The 20,536-nt window shown below is 28.3% G+C and overlaps 1 protein-coding gene across 1 annotated transcript in view; it reads right to left on the bottom strand.

Moving 5' to 3' along the window:
* Positions 1 to 20,219, bottom strand: part of LOC129988014 (high affinity cationic amino acid transporter 1-like) — a 54,838-nt gene extending 34,619 nt beyond the window's left edge. Inside the window, exon 1 of the mRNA XM_056096086.1 lies at positions 19,977 to 20,219. The gene's annotated coding sequence lies outside the window, so the exon portion shown is untranslated. The remainder of the gene's footprint in view (positions 1 to 19,976) is intronic.
* Between the last annotated feature and the right edge of the window lie 317 nt (positions 20,220 to 20,536).

Here is a 20,536-nt window from a genome sequence, read left to right as displayed (position 1 = left end):
AACGATGAATTTTAAACTGCAGTGAAAAAATCAACTGTTTATTGTTTGGAGCATTTTTTTTCAACATAAAATGATTTTTTCCTGCATTTTTTTTTTTTTTTCGCAAATGCAATGTGTTTGTAAGAAACAAGGGCTTGTAAAAACCCTTGATTTGATTTGGGATCATGGACCATAATTTAGAATGTCTTGATTCATTTTATGTATGTAAAGTTTTTTCAAATTTCATTGATTTTAATTGTCTTCAGAAGATTTTCATTAAAGGATTTTTCAAACAAATATTTACAAACATGTAATTTACAAAAAAAAAAAAAAAAAAAAAAAAAATGAAAACTATTAATTATAAGTCCATTTTTCCGTTCCCTGAAAAATAATTTTTACATTATGACTGGCATTCACAGAAATAGAATTTTGACCGAAAAAAAAACAGTGGAATTCGTGACTTTCTCTTCTTTTCTTTTCTTTTCTTTACTGCCTAGATCGTTGTTTGACCTGGAATGCTAATATTTAGGGTTTTGACTCTGCATTTAGCAAACGAAATATTTTATAATATTTCACGGAATGCAAAAAATTTATTCATTGATTTTTTTTACTCCCAAATAATTATTCAAAAATAATGATAAATTTCAAGGCATTTATTTGATTTTAAAAAAAGAGAGTTATTGTAAATCATAAACCCTTAATAGAAACAAAAAAATTTTGGTCATAATAATTTAAAACAAAAAAAAAAGTAGAAAAAAATTTCTCATTTTAAATTTCAGTTTTAGTTTAAGTTAGCCAAACCAGCTAGGCGTTTGACGCAATTGTCACTTAAAAAATTATTTTCAGGGAAATAGGGTCTCGAATTATTATTTTTTATACGCAAAGGAAAAATAGTGCATTTCCTTGAACAAATCTCTTTGAAATTTTGAATAATTCTGAAGATTTGTTTCTTCATAAATTTGAAAAAAAAAAAATGAAATTATGTTTTTTGGTATACGCCAATACGATAACTTAAAAATGAAGCGATTTTAATTTCAAGGCATTTATTTGATTTTAAAAAAGAAGAGTTATTGTAAATCATAAACCCTTAAAAGAAACAAAAAATTTTTGGTCATTATAATTTAAAACAAAAAAAAAAAAAATAGAAAAAAATTTCTCATTTTAAATTTCAGTTTCAATGACATTTATCATTCGATGTTTACATTGGAATTGTAAAACTATTAATATACTAATTCAGCGTCAAAAAAATAAATGCAGTAATAAAAAATATAAATTAACAAAAGTAGCTAATTTTAACATTAAAATAACCATTAAGCTAAAAACTGAATTTAATGCGTGGCTAAACAATTTATATATATTTAGCTTTCTTGAAGTCAGTCAGCAGCTGTGTGGAAGAGAATATAGCTTATCTATATTAATAAATCTATTTTTTATGTAAATCTGTATAAAGTCAAAAATTATAAAATTTAACCAAATTCTTTTTTAATATTCTCTAATTCGAAAAAAATGGAAGAAATAACAATGCATTATATTTGTTTGCAATAAAATAAAATGCCAAATTAATGCAGCACTATGGTTTCAATATTGTAAAGTAAGCATTGCATTTTCAGTTCATTTGAAATATTTCTCTTGTGTATGACACTGGATTCATTCATTTTTATCCTTTTAGAATAGTTTTTTTATGTTTTTCGTAAATATAATAAATTAATTATTTGATCAAGAAGAATTAATCTAGTATTGTTTGCCTGATATTTCTTCTTCAATAAGAAATAACTAACCAAACAATTATTATTAATAATAATTTTAAAAAAACTTGATAATTTTTTGAGCAACATATAGTTTATGTTGTCCACAATAACAATCGAATCTAATTTGGTTTTCCAAAGATAATAAATTAAAAATGATATTTGAGGGAAATTCTAGATAAGTTTTCAAAAATAAAAGAAAGAAAATGAAATGATATTAATCAAGTTTTTTATATTATTAAAATGTGATAAATATAATTATTTAGAAACGAATAAATCTTGCATGTATATTTCTTTCTTGCATTAAAATTATATTCATTTATACATTTTTTTATCTATTAGAGGATCCATGCTCTACTCGTGTCCACTTCCTCAAATTCCAAAGAGAGGGACTACTGACGTAATATTCCGTCATAAAACAGCTATCAGTGAATATTAAAAAAATGAAATAAAAAGAAGGAAAGAACTTATTGAAAATAAATTTTTAACAAAGCAGACGATCCTCTGTCACATCGCCACTCCACGCGCTTACTCCAATCGGTGCATTCGTCAGGCAAGTCTCCTTCCTTTTTCGCGCCGTTCGAGGTTCTTTTCCGGGGCGAAACGAAATTCCCGCGGTTCCCTGTGACCGAGTGAGTGAGGCATGTCTCGGAACACGTGCCAAGAATAGGTCCTTGAAAGCAGTTTGCTCACGGTCTCCAAAAAAAATCTCTAGGTGGAAAGAACTCAAAACGCCTCGCCAAAAGTAGAACGGTAGTCTCGAATGAGTGAAGCGGGCGGTCTCGTGAGAAAAAGATGAAAATGATTAAAAAGTCATAAAAGCGTGTCCAATCACTGATTGTTGTAAAATTTTAAGTGAAGATGAATTTAAGAAGCTTTGGGGGAAGAGGTTCCTCATTTTTACGTGACTTTCTAAAAATAACTTTTTAATACTTTAATCTATAAATTTTTAACTTTTCTCTACTTTTTTTTCCATTTAAATGTGGTTTGGTGCAAACCTGTCGAGAAACGGGTTGGTGACGCAGAATTATCAGATCCAATGGACTGTAAGCTGGGAGGGGGCGTGTCTTCATAGGTGTTTAAAACTTGACTATAGAGATTTTATTTAAATAAAATATATTCGAAAAATTTCAAGCCACAAATCAGAAAATAGATTACCTTGCTTTCTTTCTTTTTTTCGCCTTCTGAGTTCTTTCTTATTCAAGTATTTTTGTCGGGTCATATGCACTCTAGTTCTTGGCTACAGTTTTAATTGAGATCAAAAACTGAAAAGCACAAAAGCTGAAATGATGGTCATAAGAGAAAGCAAAATCCACAAGAAACTGGCTCATGTAGACGATAGGCTCACCAGACAAGGAGGGGTGTATGATTAGTATTGATTACATGTGAGACCCTTGTGCCAGTATTTTGTCTCGACTGCCAACTGTAACGGACTACCTGAATATGATTTCAGATTCCAACAAAAGGAAAATGAAAGCAAAGACGTATTATAATAGGGATTGGGGGGGGGGGCGATGTGAAATGTACTTGATACCAGTATGTTTCCATTTTCAAAATAAAAATTTATCTTCCTAAAAAAAAAAAACTAAAAAATTACGTTTATATAAGATAAACTATCCTCAATTTTCTGAGACAGACCAGTATTTTTACTATAAATCGCGAATTGTGCGGAAACTTATTTATAAATAAACAATTCGTACTCATAAAATAATCACTAAATTTAAGTGTTTAAAAATTGAATAAAATTTAATTTTAAATTTAGATTTATTATTATTATTTTTTTTGCTGTGTTTATAATGTGAAAAGACTTCATGAACAGGACACCGCTGATTGTTGATTGTGTGTGCTTGCTTTCAGGTTTAAATTTAATGTCAAGATTATCTCTTTTTTTATTATTTTTGACAATTAATAGTACATATAAAAATAGATGAATTAGATTTAATTTTTTTCTAAAAATAAGATTTTGAAGAATTCTGTTTCACACACTAGAAGATTTTTTAAAAATTTTAACTTCAAAAAGTTTTTTTACAGTATTTCATTAATATATGTTTAAACTCATTTCAGTGAGAAAAAAACCATATAACAAATCATAAACCATATTAATTATTAATTAATTAAATAATATTTAATCAGCTAATTAGCATATTTTTTGAAACATGATATCTTAAATTATAATTTGTACAGACACGCAATTCTAATTGGAAACTATGCCTAATATTAGTCTTCATGTTGTCTACCTCAATCAAGTTATAAAAATATATAGTTTTTTTTAACAATTTTTTCATCAACGATAAATAGAAAAAAAAGCGAGATTTTTTCGATAATTTTAACTTTTAAATAGCTATTAAAAATTTATTTCTATAATTATAACTTTGATTGAGGCACAAAACATCCGCTATTTCATACAGATTATTTTGATATATAAATAATTGTATTTGGTTCATTTCTTGTTGAGTTATGATTGTTTGAATGAAGCACCATAGTGGAAAAATATCATTCCTCATAAAATGAGTTTTAAATAAAATCGAAACTAGAGTTTTTAGTGCAAGTACCTCAAAAAATAATTATAACTGCAAAAATATTCCGAATATTGTCAACATCTTGGTATCGTTTGAAAGCTAAAGGATCAGAAAACATTTTGAAGCAATAAAAAAATATTCGATATTTTGAACGCTTTTCGAAGTTTCAAGAGTGTACGTGTGTATGTATAGCCCTCTCGATGCCAGCCGGGCGGTTTGGGGCGGTTTGAGAATTTGCCCTATAATATCCACGTGGGTCGGTTTGGGGCGGCTGCTAGCCGTTTCAGGGGAGATGGGTATTAAAAGAGGCTACTCTCCTAAACACTCCAGGTGGTCCTCGTTATCGATGACAATCGCGGCTTTTTCACAGTAGTTTCCCCTGTGCCTTAGGGCGGTAGGGGTTGAGGAGGGATTCAGTAAATAGGTTGTTGGCGTATATTTTGTATTTTGAAAGGGTTTTAGTTTCTATTTTCATGTGTTGTTAGCTCAAAATTGGAAAGACTTTTATGGCCATTTATTAAAAATTTTCCACTGAAGTGCTCTGTTAACGATGAATGAAATGTAAGGATACCGACAAGTCGTTTATTTTACGAATAAGCATCAGAAGCTCTTTTCAGTATCAAGACTATTGTAATGATATAAAGACAAACTATTGCATTGTCACTGCAGCCTATTCACATGGCAGTTTTCTCACAAAATGTGTAGCGACTCTTGTTACTGTAGATGGAAGTCGTTTTACACTCTAAGCGTCTTATTCTGTCATCAAAGGACTGTGGAATTTCTGAGGCCAAGTACAAACTTCCGCTTTCAAAATAGCAATAAAAGGCCAGAAAAAGATTGGGAGTATTCTTTATTGCCCCCTTCACAGAGTGAGATAAGTTATATAAATACTGAGTTCCTTTTTGAAATGCCATTCTGAAAATTTCTCCAATTGTGAATTTCTACTTTTCATTTTACGTATTGTGAATCGGATTTTTGGATTATCAGAGTAATTTTTGTATTGAAACGCTTATTATTTTTTCATTGTGAGTAAAAGAAATCGTGAACACATTGAAGAAGAAATTAAAGCAATTTTACTTGCTTCTGATGAAAGTGACTGCGATCTATCAGCGAAGATGATGGTTGGCCAAAAAATGATACTTTAGCTCAGCTCTCGTTTATTCTAAACAAAGAAGCAGGAGACGAAACTAATGAGGATCAGATAAACGAGAGAGATGGAGATGAGGAGTCAAAAGAATATGTGACTATGTTATATAATTTGTTATATAATTTATATAACAATGTTATATAATTTACTTATTATCAAAAATTTGCAAATGATTCCCTCATGCGTAAATTTATGAAAATTTCATATGAAATTTTCTTTCAAAATTTTATCTTGACTTAATAATATAGAAAACTTCCCATAACGTTTTAAAAGCAGATTTTCAGCATGACAGTTTATACTAAAAACATAATATTTATGATGAATGTAATAATAATTGTGTTAAATCTTCATGTTTAGTTAATGAAGAATGCAATAGAGATGAATGTTTTAGTAAAATGTTCAGGCTGAAAACTGAAGGAATGTATTTTCAAAATATATTTCGCTGAGTAATTTTTTTCCCGAATTTTATTTCATAATTTTTTTATTTCAGTATTAAATAAAGTTTAAAAAATATGTTATCTCATCTATCGAATTGTCTCGATAGATGAGAGATATAAAGTTTGACGTAATATATTCCTTGGTTGGACAAAAATTTTAAAAGTTATATTTTAAAAGATTAGTAAAAAAGAGTGGCAAAATAAAGATATTTTTGAAATGTATATTTACTCCACATTCTTTTTCGATTATTTAATGTAAAAGCAAGAATGCGTAAGGTTTTGGAAAAAAAATGTAAAAACTTCTTTAAAAATTTAATTAAAGTTCTAAAACTTTTCTCTTAGTATCACTATCGAAAATGCAAAATAATATTTTGCATTCAAAATTTCAATGAAAATAACCGTTTATACTAAAAAAAAAAAAAAAAAAAAAAAAAAAAAGAATGCTAAAGGCAATAAAAAAAAATCTTAGCTAAGTGTTGAAAGAGCGTATTCTTTTCGAAACGTCTTTCAAAAAGTGCAGTAACATTTTTTTATTTTTTTATTCAACGAATGTTTTTATTTTGGTATTAAATGAAGATTTAAAACATTATCTCGTCTATCAATGAATTGCATTGACATCTTTATTATGTAAACAAATGTACTAATTGCCTTGATATATGCACAATGTATGTTCTACATTACTATGTAAAAAAAAAAAATACATGCTAATATATGACATATTATTTAATTTTGGCAAAAAAAAAAAAAATGTAAAAGCCTAATGAAAATAAGACGAAAAGATGTTTTTGGAATTGCTAGTAAAGCCAGTTTTATTTAAATGGTTTGGAAGCCTAACATAAAACTTGCAAAAAATCCCTATTTTCTCAATTATAGAATAAATTTAATATTATTTGTAAAAAAAAAAAAAAAAAAATACGAGAGCGAAACGCTTTACACTAAAAAATATAAATACATTAGAATAAAACTCTTAAGTTGATGGAAAATGATTCCCGTCGTCGAAAACCGCAAGGCAATTTTTCAAGGCAGAGCGTCGACAGATTTATTACTCGGAGTGCGGGGGGTAACTGCCCCTCAGTTTGGGAGAGTCCATGTCTCCTATAGACACGCTGAGAAAGTCTGGATGTTAAAGGGAGTACCGCTTGAAAAGTGCTTGGATGTTAAAGAGATAGAATATGGTCTCCCCAGTAAGAACATCATGTATGAATCAGCCTTAATATCCAATCGATTACAAAGCTTTAGCACGTCATATTTGACGTCACAATGACTCCATTTTTGCAACGATTTTTTGATTCTGTCATTTGTATTCTTCATATTTATAAAAATGAAATTTTGAACTGATTTCTTATTCATTTTCCTATTGATTACTTTTAAAAGCTGTACAATTGTACGTTTTCAATGACAATTAATTTTTTTAGAGTTAATTATAAGCAAAGTGATTAATTTAATGAAATTTTGATTGTATGCAAGTAATAAATCATTACCGTGAGATTGATAAAAAAATATTTTGTGATTCAATAATATAGTCACAAAGAAAATACAATACTAATAAATAATTTGATTTATTTTTAAAGTTGAAGTAAAGAGAAAAGGAAAATGTTCTCACATTCCGGTTTCAAAGTTAGATTATGATAAAAATGTGTCAACAAGAACTAAAGCAACCATATTTTCTTACATTTTTAAAGCTGCTCATTTTTGCATATCATTGCCAATAAATTGTTCTGATCCTTACTTTTTATTTCCTTAGTTCTAGCTCTTCAAGCTATAAATTTTAGTCCACCCGCACTTAATCAGTTTCAGAACAAGGAAAAGAATCGTAGAAGTTTATATTTAGTTTTTTAATGTGGAGATATTTATAAGAACATAATTATAAATTAAAGTTAAAAAGCAAGGAATTATGAAAAAATAACGAAATCGTACTTTTCTGAGCATTAAAAGTTTACTTTCAAATTTTTGTAATTAAATTTAATTATTTAATAATTTGTTTTATTTACTTTAATTTAAATGCAAAATTTATTCAAAAAACTGGGTGATGAATATGACTAATAATAGTATAAAAATAAATAAGCACATTTTAAATAATACGTATACGAACACTTTCAACATATATGTGCATATTTCTAGAAGGAGAAAAAAAAAAACGATTATATTAATGTCAACTAAGTAGCAATGTAAGCAATTTCAATAATGACACTGATTTGATGCTTGTCTCATTTCTTTTAATGACGATGCGCAATCGTAAAAGGCGTCTGTCTATCATATGTCACACAAATATCATCACAGGAAACCGCAAAAAAAATGCATGTCAGGAAATATTATTCGATAAACCGTTCCAAGGAAACGCTTCTACTCGTGCGAGGTCTCGAAAACTGTAACCTTCACCTTACTCCACCTTTCGGTTTTTGCGGGCGTTGGTCTGCAGTGTGAACGTCCTCAGGGACAATTGTTTTGGTTTTCTTTTCCCTCTTATCTCTTTCTCCCCCTCCCCCCCCAAAAAAAGAAAATAATAATAATAATTGGTTTTGTTCTATTTTTAGATACTCTCAATTAATAAATTAATTGTTTTGTAATTCATTTTTAAAATTCGACCTTTAATGTGGATGTTATTTTAAACAAACTATTTAGTATAATATTGAATTTCTATGTATTCCATTAAACATTAAATTTACACGATAAAGAAACGAAATATTTAATTAATTTTGTTCTATCCTTGGATACTCAAATCTGATAACTGAAATGATTCTTTTCCTTCAACCTTTTCTTTGGATTATTAAATTGTCATTTTTGTACACGAAAATTATTTGGGAGTTATCGTGGAATACTCTCCAAATCTTGCTCAATTTCTAATAAGTTAAAATTTCAAAAAATCATTTCTAGATGTCCGTTCCTGTCTTCCAAAGTATATTCGCTCCAAATTTAGTAGCCTAGAGACAAACGATCTGTCTTGTAGAGCATCAAAAATACAATATTTGTAGAGATTATAATTTTATATGTTAACTTCCTATTTTTCCATTTTATATCAGATTTATTATTTTGTTTCCAGTTCCATCCATGAATTTACTTAAATAAATATCCTAAAAGTTTTTAATAATAATAAATTATTTATCATGCCTTTTTCTGCAGAAATCTGAAAAGAGAGTGTGGCAGTACTATACTGTACTGTCATACTATAATTTACTATACTGTAATAAGCAAAACAATTGTTAAATAATTCAATAAGAAATACAAAAATAGCTTTGAAAATTGCATGCATATTTAGAAATATTTAATCTATCACATGGAACAATAAATAAAAAAAATACCAATATTCCCATGATTTTTTGGCATCATGCCAGCTTAAAAAATTTATAATTTATTTTTATTAAGATTATTTTGTTAAATAGTATATTTATGTTTTGCAATGATAGATATTTCATTATCTTATGAGAAGAAAAAACTATTTAGTAAATATCAAATATTGAAATATTTCTTCTATATTTTGTACGATAGAACTGTTCTTAACTGATTTATTTTTTAATTATATAAATTTCTGCAGATTAAAAAATTAGTTTTGAATAATTTTATGGTTAAATAGGAAAATAATCAATTGGTCACACTTTTGAGTTGGCAGACAAAAATTTTCACGTAAAAAAATTGTTTAAATAATTATAATTTTTTTTAGATAATTAAAAATCATACGTAAATTTAATTAATTTTAATTTTATTTTTAAAAATTCTTATTTTTAGATCTTTTATTCACAGACTTATAAAGTTATGACTGAAGAATAAAAAAATTGTATAATGTTAGACAAAAGAGTTGGAAGTTATTTTGTTTTTAAAAGTTGTTGGAAGTTATTTTTTTAATAAGTTTGAGCGCTGAAACACATTATACATTATCACTGCATAGAATTTTTTTTCTTTCTTAAATTAGAAACTTCATTTTGCGGAAAAAATTCTGTTTATAGTAATACAGCAGGTTTTCAAAAAAAAAAAAATTAATCATAGCGATCGGTTCTCATTTGATGTATTATTTTTAATTCTTTTGTCTGTGATTTTTTTTTCAGAATTCGAGGGCAACCTAAATATGAAAAAACGATTCGCAAATAAAAAGTGAAAATAATCTGGGTTTAACCGCAATTCTGGCTTTTTCTTTTCTTTTATCGCAGAAGACCACACGCAATGAGAGCAGACGATTTATTAAAAATGAAAAAAAGAAATTATCTTTTTAAAATCAGTCCGATAATGTCATTTTAAATAAAAGTTATCGCTCTCAAGGTGTTTGAAAAACAATGGAAATACTTATCAGATACGACCAGCCGACATATAAAAATTTGCATTGTTAACATATTTTTAATTGTAGCTTCGTCTGGATTTGATATAAAGATAAAGCAAGCCTATCATTTTTTTAAATTGAAAAATACTGAAGCACATGATATTTCATGATTTCAGCTAACACGTGCAGTCTTCACTTATTGTTATTCTAATTTAGATAATGCGTCACTTCTAGAATTTTCTTGCATTCATTGTACTCATTTTTGATAATCTTTGAATTAGGTTCCATGCGTTTTATTTCATTAAACAAGGTCTTGCATTTTTTACATTTACTGTTTTATACATAATACAAGTGAAATGTACTTTGACATGGACAAATATTTAACAGCAAGTTTATTGTTTGAAGTTACAGAGTTCGTTACTCAAAACAGGTCACTACTTATTAGATCAGATATGGGGCTTGGTGAGAAATGATTGAAATCTCGATCTTTGGCATTTAATTAACGAGTTTTTAATTTGAAATTTATTTTTTTAGTAAAAACGCTGTAGTTGTCAAAAAAATTTAGAGTTCAGGTAAGTAAATTAATAAATGTTTTTTTTAAAAAACTGTAAATTCAGTGAAATATTATTTATTTATTTATTATTTTAAATTGAGCAAAATTTTTGAGATTATACAAGATATACATCATATTTAAAAGGAAATACTAGGTAAAAATTTCAATTCGATATCTGCATCGTTCGATATATTACATCAATATTTTGAAATATTCCACTAAGTTTTTCGAAAAACACCTATAAGTATTTTTCGATCGATCTTAGCTCGCAGACCGATAGAAAATTCTGTTCTAAAAATGATATTTCACGGTTTAAGATGGAATTGTAGTGGTCAATTCAAAGAAAAAAGTGGTGAAATCAAATTTGAAATAAAGAGAAAGAAATCTTATTCTAGGTGAATGGCTTTTAAAAGCATTAAATAGTTTTTTCGCAAGTTTAATGGTGCATGGCTTGGATTATCGGAAAATGAATTTATATTTAGTAATTGAGAAAAAAATATTAACTTCACATTTAATTCAAACAATAATAATGGATTTTCTGTCTTTTTTTTATTCTGTAAAATATATAAACAACAACAAAGTGCAGTCATTTTTTTTAATTTTAAATCAGGCATCTTTGGCGACCATTTAATATAGCGGGATTAATAGTTGTTAGAAATTTCAATTTCTTCTCCAGTAAAATATTTTTAAGTTTCAAATTTTGATAGATATGTAACTCGCACTATTTCAAAAACCTTGCACCCTTCTATTCAATCTGATTTGCATTTTCTTAATTTTCTGTCCACATCTTTATACAAATAATTATATCATAGGAAAGAGCAGCAATATTTAAAAATAAGCACACTTAAAAAAATTGCTGCAATTGTTTGAATTTGAACTTAAATCTTAAATTCAAGAACAAAACATCAAAAAAATTATTAGATGTCTAACACTGAAAACAACACAAATGGGAAAATAAGTCGCATCTTCATATCTTTATCAAAAAATTAAAGAGAACCCAGAATGAAATGATAATGCAAATGATTTTGAGATTCAATGAAATTTGTTGCAAATTACGCTTTAAATGTTTCATAAAAAATTAATAAAAATTTGAGAAAAAATTATGTGGCAAAAAATTTATATTATTAAAAAGATAAATTTTTGAATGTTAAGATGCTATATAAATCATTTTTCTAATGTAATATTTTCGGATATAATTTCGGAATAATGCCAAAATTTCGCTTAATCTTAAATTAATTAAAATATGGAAAACTCGCCACGAGATACATTCTTCCAAGTTTAGTAACTCTAAGTCAAAAGGACTGAGTCGTAAAATGTCAGTACATAGAAACACACACGCATATTTTCGTCTTCATTATTAGTAGAGATAAAATAATATTTATAGTTCAAATAAATAAGAAAACAATTTTCTTACATTAGTATTTTTTTGATATTGCCTTAGTCAAGTAAAATATAGTCAAGTTCTTAAATTTAGGACTCGCGAATGAAGCGGAGGTTTGTATCAGTTAAAGTGATTTTGGAATATCGATAACAAGCTGATTTGGTGTTGTTGTTTCTAATGGCACTTGTCATAGACAAGCCCACTGACTTTAAAAGTCAGCAATTTTAACCCAAGGGTGCGTCTCTTGTTTCTTCAGTAGTGCCATTTAGGGCCAAGATTACGACTTAGGTGCACACACGTCACAACCCTTTTTACGGGAAGGACTTCATTCATGCATTTTATTCACAGATCGTAATTTAGACCTGAATTAGAGAACGATCGTCCCTGATCCAGTACCCCCAGTGGTATTATTCTCGACATGGAGGACTTTGTGACCACGACAGATACGTGCGCCAGCCACCACACACACGGAGAGTCTTCAGTCAGCGGGGTTCGAACTCGCATCTCAAGGGGCGTGAATCCAACGTCCTACCAACCAGGCTATCCCGGCCCAAACTGATTTGTATATGAAATTTAGCTTAAAACGTATAAGACTAAGTTAAATTCCGGGAATGCTTTTATGAGAAGTTGACAGTTATCTGCGTTTTGCACGTAGGCTCAAATTATCAACACGTCTGTTTAGCTACTATTTACTAAAACGCGCATTTATCAGCTTTTACTTCCTCCTATACGGAACATATAAAGTAATGAATCATCGAAAAATCGAACAGACAAATGCCATCACGTTTCAGACCTTCCTTTCCGAAAAACACATTTGTATATTTATGTCGGTCTGTTTATTTGTGAACAGGATAACTCAAATATACTTTGCGCTAGATAGATGAAATTTGATATATGATTTATACATCGAATCTGTAGATTTTTTGTAAAATTATGAAGGAAATTACAGGAAAGTTGTCTGTCTGTCTGAAGGCAAATGAGCATGATAACTATAAAATATTAAGAGCTACAAGAAGAAAAATTTGGAGCAAAACTTAGTATCTTAAATGTAGATCTAATAAAATTTTAAAGGAAATCTGTGAAAGGATTGACCACCTGTTAGCGAGTAAATTCACATGTACGTAAACGTATTTGTATGCGTACATTCACATTCCTTCGACTTAGATTAATAAAATCTAAGGATAAGAAATTAATTGAGTTGATAAGTTAATTAAGTTAAGGATAAGTTATCTAAGGATTAAATATACGCTTGGAATTTTTTTTATTAAAATTGTAGTCCTTTGTCAATTTTTGGTTTAAAAAAAGCGCTCAAAATGCATACTCAATTTTCCCCATTATATCATGAAGCACAAAATGCTCGCTTGCAGAGGAAGGATGAGGAATAACATCTTCATTAGGGAGTATGCGAGACAGTTTCAGAGAAACCACTGCCGTTCGTTGAGATAACATATATAATGTTCATTGCTATCTGTAATATTGGGCGGAGTTTAACCCGTTCACTACTGTCCCTTCCTAACCGGAAATACAAAGGTTTTTTTTTAATGTTTAAAATAACCGAGATCTGCATTTTATTTTTATTTATTTATTTCTATTTTATAATTACATTGATTTAGTATGTTCTACCTTCACGGGCCAACTTGAAGGTTATTGTTAATACTTTCCTTCAATATATATATTTTTTAATTTTAGAGGGGGGGGGTTCTATTTTTTTCTGTTAATGATTCAATATTTGTTTCAGTCTGATTTTAGAGATTAGTTTTGATTTGCAGGTTTATGGACATTCTGGATAGAGACGATCCCATTGCAAGAAAACAAAACTTTTAATGTTATTTTATATTTATATCTAAAGCATACTGCAAATAATGCATTTTACTTTCCTGTGAACGTAGCATAATGTGTAAAAATCGTCAAAAAATTCGAACTCAAAATTTGGACGAATCTCCATGTTTTGGACCTCCTTTAGTTCGAAAAAACACATTCCTAAAAATGTCTATCCATCTGTCTGTGACAAAGATAACTCAAAAGCATTTTGAGCTAGACAGATAAAATTTGGAAAAAGGACTTATTACTAAATTTGCAGATTTCTATCAATTTTTGAACAAAATCCATTCAAAGGATGACTGTCTGTCCAGCTGTTCGAATATAATTTAACATGATAATCACTAAACAAAGAGAGCTAAATAGATAGAAATATATACACGATTCTCAAATACGTGAGGTATATACATAACTCAAAAACTTAATGGCATAAATATATAAAATTTGTTGTGTGATTTTGTGACTAAAAATGTAGTTTTGTGTCAAATTTTAGTTTCAGTCGTTTGGGAAAAACGCTTCTAAAACACAAATTGGATTTTTGAATACTATTAGCCACATGCTGAGGATTAATCGCCAAATAACTCGCCAAAGATGAGACAATGGATTCAGTAAAAATGCTAAATTCGCGCTAAAGATTAATATTTCGTAACTATGGTACATCAAAGTCATGCAAGACATTCGCACTTTAACACTTTTTAGAATGTATGAGAGAAAGTTTTGGGAGACTGCTCTCAATGGTTTATTTCTTAAACTCTCTACCAATGTGCAGAATATTTTCTGCTTAAGCTTTCATAAGCTTTCTGTGACAATCAGATCCCTGACAGGATAACAACACAGCTTTTAGCAGCTGAATAATATTGGTTAAATTCAAAACGAGAATCTTCTTTTGCCAGTAAAATTCCCTACTTTACCAATCCTTAATCTTTCCGGACACTGCCAGTCCGAAAGAAATCTTTGGAATGTAAGTCTCCAATTTTTCTTTTAAACACAAGTTTCTTTAATTTCATAACCAATCTATAGAAAAGGAAGTCTTTGAACTATTGCTTCAATCTTTTCCGCTATCTTACGAGTCGCTCTTAACTTCCGTTCATGGGTCACTTTTGAAATATAGATCTAAAGGAAAGTTTTCGGCTTCATCCCATTTGCCGTCCGGAAACGCAAGTTAGACTGACCTTGCTATGAGAGACATTGATATGCAATCCTTCGTCTCTCAGTTTAACCTTGTCCTTTATTGAATGTCATCACATTGGAACCTGAGCAGAAAGCTTATTAGACAGAATTTTAATTACTTACGGCGTTTGTTAAAAAAATCATAATGGAAGTACAAGAATTAAATTATTTATCAGTAATTGCTTTGATAAAATTCAAAATCGGGGAATATTTCACCAAACAAAAGTGACTGTCATGCATGAAATTTATATTTAAAAATAAAATAATCTTATTTTGCATATATTTGTTCTAAATAAAAGATTTTGAGAAATTTTGAACATATTTACTTTGATCTTCAGTATTCTATTGAAAACTGTGTTCAAGAAAAGACAAATTAGTTAGAATAGCAAATTAGTTAGCATTGACCTGACCAAAGATTGTCAATGTCTTCTAGTTTCGCATACTAAATATATACAAAATTCTCACTACAAAAGCTATTTTCTAAATAAGAGATGGACTTCCTCCATTCAAAATAATGCTCAAAATGACACAGAAGATTATATTTTTTTTATGATATTTCAGTCAATTAATGCACTTCTGAAAAAATTACAAAATCCAATTTTTTATGCAGACATGCGTTTTTGTAGCAATTTCAATTCAAATATATAAATTATTCTAAGTCGATATTAAACAGAGTCTTTTTTAGTTTTCAACAATAGTAGAAAATCAAGAAATATATTTGATGAGACAATCAAAAGGGTTCCAGTTTTAAGATATGAACATAAACTAAGTATCATTAAAAAATAAGCAAAAAATAATAACTTTGAAAATTACAAAAAGTGAGAACAAAATTTGTTCGACTTTTAATTGATTTCATTCGAAAAAGCAATTTTTTATTTTCTCGTATGTGTAATATAAAGAAAGTATTATAACCATAAAAAAATTCGAACTCCATATATTGACAAATCTCTACGTTTTAGACCTTCATGAGCTCGAAAAACACATTTTTAGAAAATATCCGTCCATCTATCTGTCTATCTGTGACAAAGATAGCTCAAAAATTCTTTGAGCTAAACGGGTGAAATTTGGTATACGGTCTTTACACCAAATTTGCAGATTGCTATCAAATTTTGAGTAAAATCGGACTTTAGTATGTCCGTCTGTCTGTATAAAAGTTAACATGATAATTATAAAACAAAAAGAGCTAATAGATAAAATTCGATAGACAGATTTAATATCTATAGTGTAGATACTTGTCAAATTTTGAGCCAAATCCAAGTAAGGGTTGACTGTCTGTCGGTCAGTTCTTTCAGAAGCATGTAACGCGATAATTCAAAAATGTAATGACTTAAATGCATCAAATTTGGTATGGGATTTCATGACAACAGTGCAGTTTTGTGTCATATTTTTATTTCATTCGGTTGGGAAAAACGTATGTAAATTCGATTTTTGGATACTATTAACGTATGCCAGGGAATAATCGCCAAATAAATCGCCAATAATGACATGGCAGATTTAGTAAAATTGCTAAATTTACGTCCAAGCTATCAATTATTGAATACAAATGAAATGGGAGGCGTTCTCTGGCACGGCAAGTTTATTAGAAAGTATGCGTGAAAGTTTTAAGAGATCACTCCTACTTGTTTAAATTTTGAAACGGTGTAAAATTCAAGTTAATTTTTAATTAATTGATATTTTAAAAATATCATTCAAAATTGCATATTCCCACCCTCTGAGGTGCATATGTACCAACTTTTGTAGCTGCAGGTCAAAAGGTCTGGCCTGCAGAGTGTTAATACATATACATATTCGTCTTTTTATTAGCAAAGAATCTTAAGAAATTAAGGAAAATGCAAGAAGAACGACCCCCCCCCTAAATTAAGAATCTTTAGAAGGTTTATTAAGTGTCGATATTCGATATCTCGAAAAAATCGTCTCAAAAAGTGAATTCGATTTTAACGTAGTCAATTTTGACGCTTTAAAAAATATTTTCATAAAAATAATTAAAGATCACACATAGAGAAACCATGCAAGAGTAGAGAAACAAGAATCCTTACAAGATTTAGCATTTTTTTTTAATCTCAAGGAGTTGATCTGCGATGTTTGATTTTATATTTAATCAGTAAATGCGATATTGAGTTACACTCGGAAAATGTGGCATTCTTGGATTCGCATTTGAAGCTACGGCGAAGAAAATCCTGCGATTATGCTTTGTCGTAATTTTATAACTCTTCTAAATTAACAATTTTTTTCCAAAACTGATGTGTTATAGAATAAACTGTCAACTTTCTTTGTCGTGCATCGACCTTTACAAGAGTTTGAAAATTACTTCTTTTATTGTTTCGATCCTATCTACATTTTCAAACTCATTTTCATTAAAAATTTTAATACAACTTTGAGTAATTTCAGCAATAATAAATGTATAGTTTGAATTTTGTACTTTGTTAAAGTATATATCCATAAATTTGTAAAGATATTATTACAAATGATAGGCATTTATTTCAGAAATTTTTATCTCCTTGTTTAACACGCTACTAGCTTTTTTTTGGGGGGGGGCTTAAATCGTTTGGAACATGTGGAACTTTATTCGTACGTGTCAATGATTCAGATTTCAGCAAATTTACGCAATTAGCACATCTTTTTATTATTATTAAACTTCTCAATTTAGTTACTTTCTTCAATATATTTTTAATTTAATCAATATATTAATGATTTATTTTAGATTTTTTTTATTTTGGTAATTATGTGAAAATGTTTATGTATTTATTTATTATGGCATAATATTATTTAAACAAATACTTAGTCTTTATAAATAAGTTACTTACTCGCCATTAGAAATGAAGGTAATGAAACAGACAGGAAAGTCAGTTGTACTTAACATAATGTTATTGTCTTAATATTTTATAATCCATAGAATTCATATTCTTTATTTATTTATTTATTTGGCAGCAATACTAATAACATTTTTTGATAATAACATTGAAACTATGAGTTATTTAATTTTTCCATGATTCAAATTATTATTTTGTATTAAAAGAATACGAAAAAGTTAGAAATACAACTTTACAATGTAAATTCACGTATTCGATCTTTTTATACTCTTAAATTAATTTTGTTATATAATTTCACAATGAAAGCTAGATTTGCAATCGATGTTTATATAAACTAATATTTTATATATTTTAAACAAGTGACTTAGACTAAAAGTTCTATATATTAGTAAGTATACTAATGTACAAAATGAAAGTTTTCAATTTTTTTATCTTTTATGTTGATATTTATTTACTTACAGAACAATGGAAAAAAAATCAGAATCAATGAATCAAATATAAACAATATAAAACATATGATCGAGAAAATGTGTTTAATATGACGATAAAGCAACGAGAAAGAAATCTTTGAAAAAATTTCATCAAGAACTTTTACTAAATATTTTCTATATCAAAGCAGATATTTAAATAATTATCATCTTATTTTTGTCTTTCCTGTGAAACATATTATAAATAGATTTCGGAAAAAATGTCAGACAGCTACTATATTATTCTACTCATTCGTTATTCTATTACCATGTTTTAAATCGCCTAAATAGGACGGACATCAAAAAATCATCTCTGAATCAAAGTTAATGCTAATTTTGACTTAATTCATGAGTTAAGTACTTAAGGTTAATCAACTGTTTGATTTTTTTTCAGCTGTCAGATTGTAAGACATATTCTACAGTGAACACAAAACATTTACTGCGAAATGAAAAACAAAGTGTCTTTTCATCAACATTTAAGAAGATATAATAAAATGTTTTAGAAATTGGAATTAGGGATTGCAATACTGTTAAGCTGCTATTGCCAATTTTAGTTCTCACATTCTTACAGGTGACTCAACATTGTTTCTATCCTTAATTCGGTTTATCTAGGTTTTTACCGGCAAAGTGCACTTTTTTTATACCTATTTACTTCACTGCAGTGGCAGCACTCAAAAATAGTAGAGATGCTTTGTAGCTGATAAAAGTTATTTATGGAAACGGAAGCAGAAATACGATTTGAAAAATTTAAACATTGATAAAATCATTAAAAAAGAACGTGAGTATTTTGAATGAAAAACTAAATGGATGGAAATATTCTGAAAAAAGTGCATATCTTAAGTAATTATTATACAATAAGTGTGGAATCTGAAGGAACTTTTTCTGAAAAGGGATTAATTTATAACATAGATTCTAATTAAGAGATCAAAGTGCTGTCAGCGTGTGTTTATATACACCTATTTTTTAAATCATATTGGCAAATAAAATAAGTATTATTTAATTATATGCTTTATAATTTTTCATTATAAAAATAATTACCATATAAGTCTTATTTATAATTTGTTATAAAGTTAATGAGGTTTTTTTTATATTATTCGTATTCAGAATGCAATCACAATTGTTACATTACATAAAAAATCAGATAAAACATTTTATTATTATAAATTTTTCTTTTAGATTGAAAATTTAAAAAAATTCAGGTGTTTCAAATGTATACCAATTTTATTTTATCGAATTGCTAGCAACAGAAAATATAGTATATTTTAAAAACAGAAAAAAAAAATCCATTTATAAATTTTTTACCGTTAATCTTTTATCGTAAAATCTACAATCACTTATAGGAATGCCCTTTTATTTCAAATAAAGAAACATAATTTCATTTAAAGAAAAAAAAAGCATGAGATGTTAGAAAAGATTTTCAGGTAGAGTTAAAAAAATATTTCAATAAAATATTATACTAATTATGTGCAATTAAATTTTAAATGTTTCAGGTCTGCAATGAAGTGAACAGTTCTTATTTCTATTATATTTCTCTAAATGAAAGCCTTACAAAATAATTAAATTGTTTTGGAAAGCTTTAAAATTTGGTTCATCATTTGGATGGATTTTAAAGTATGTTTTTTAAAAGCAGAAATAAAAACTTAAATATTTTAACATTATAACGATTTATATCGAACGATTTATATATAAAATTAAACAAACCTCGTATGGAATTTAACTTTTTAATCAGGAACAGCTGCCACTCTGGCATCTATCTCTCTGCAGATGTTTTCTCTAATCAGCGGTTCTGAATCGCACTCGCACCTCAGCGAAAAATTTCCCTCTGCGACTTTGAAATTGATTATTCGCATGTGCATACCAGCTGAGCTACGACAGAGCGCCTTAACAATGTTTGCACTGCCGGGCTACCCATCAGACTTGTCATTTCATCTGCTCCTCGTAAAAGCATTGCGGTTCTTCTGAGGTATTAGATGAGGAATGAGGAATTGACATCAAGGTCATACTCACGTTTGTTTGGTGACAACTAGTGTTTAGCGGGAAACAAAAAGTTCGAATGTCATTATTTATAAATTGGATTTATTCCGAATGACGTTAGTGTCCGCCTGTCAGATTTTTTCTGTGCGCTATGTTGAAAAGATTAGTGTCTGTCGACTAATTTATGTATTTTTAACATGAATGGGAATTGGCAGTAAATTACTTTTTAGCACATAATTGATTTGAAATCGACAATTAAAATTTTAAAATTGGGGAAATATAGAATT

The sequence above is a fragment of the Argiope bruennichi genome, chromosome 10 (assembly GCF_947563725.1).
Source record: "Argiope bruennichi chromosome 10, qqArgBrue1.1, whole genome shotgun sequence".
Classification (NCBI taxonomy): domain Eukaryota; kingdom Metazoa; phylum Arthropoda; class Arachnida; order Araneae; family Araneidae; genus Argiope; species Argiope bruennichi.
This window is presented reverse-complemented; position numbering and strand designations above follow the sequence as displayed.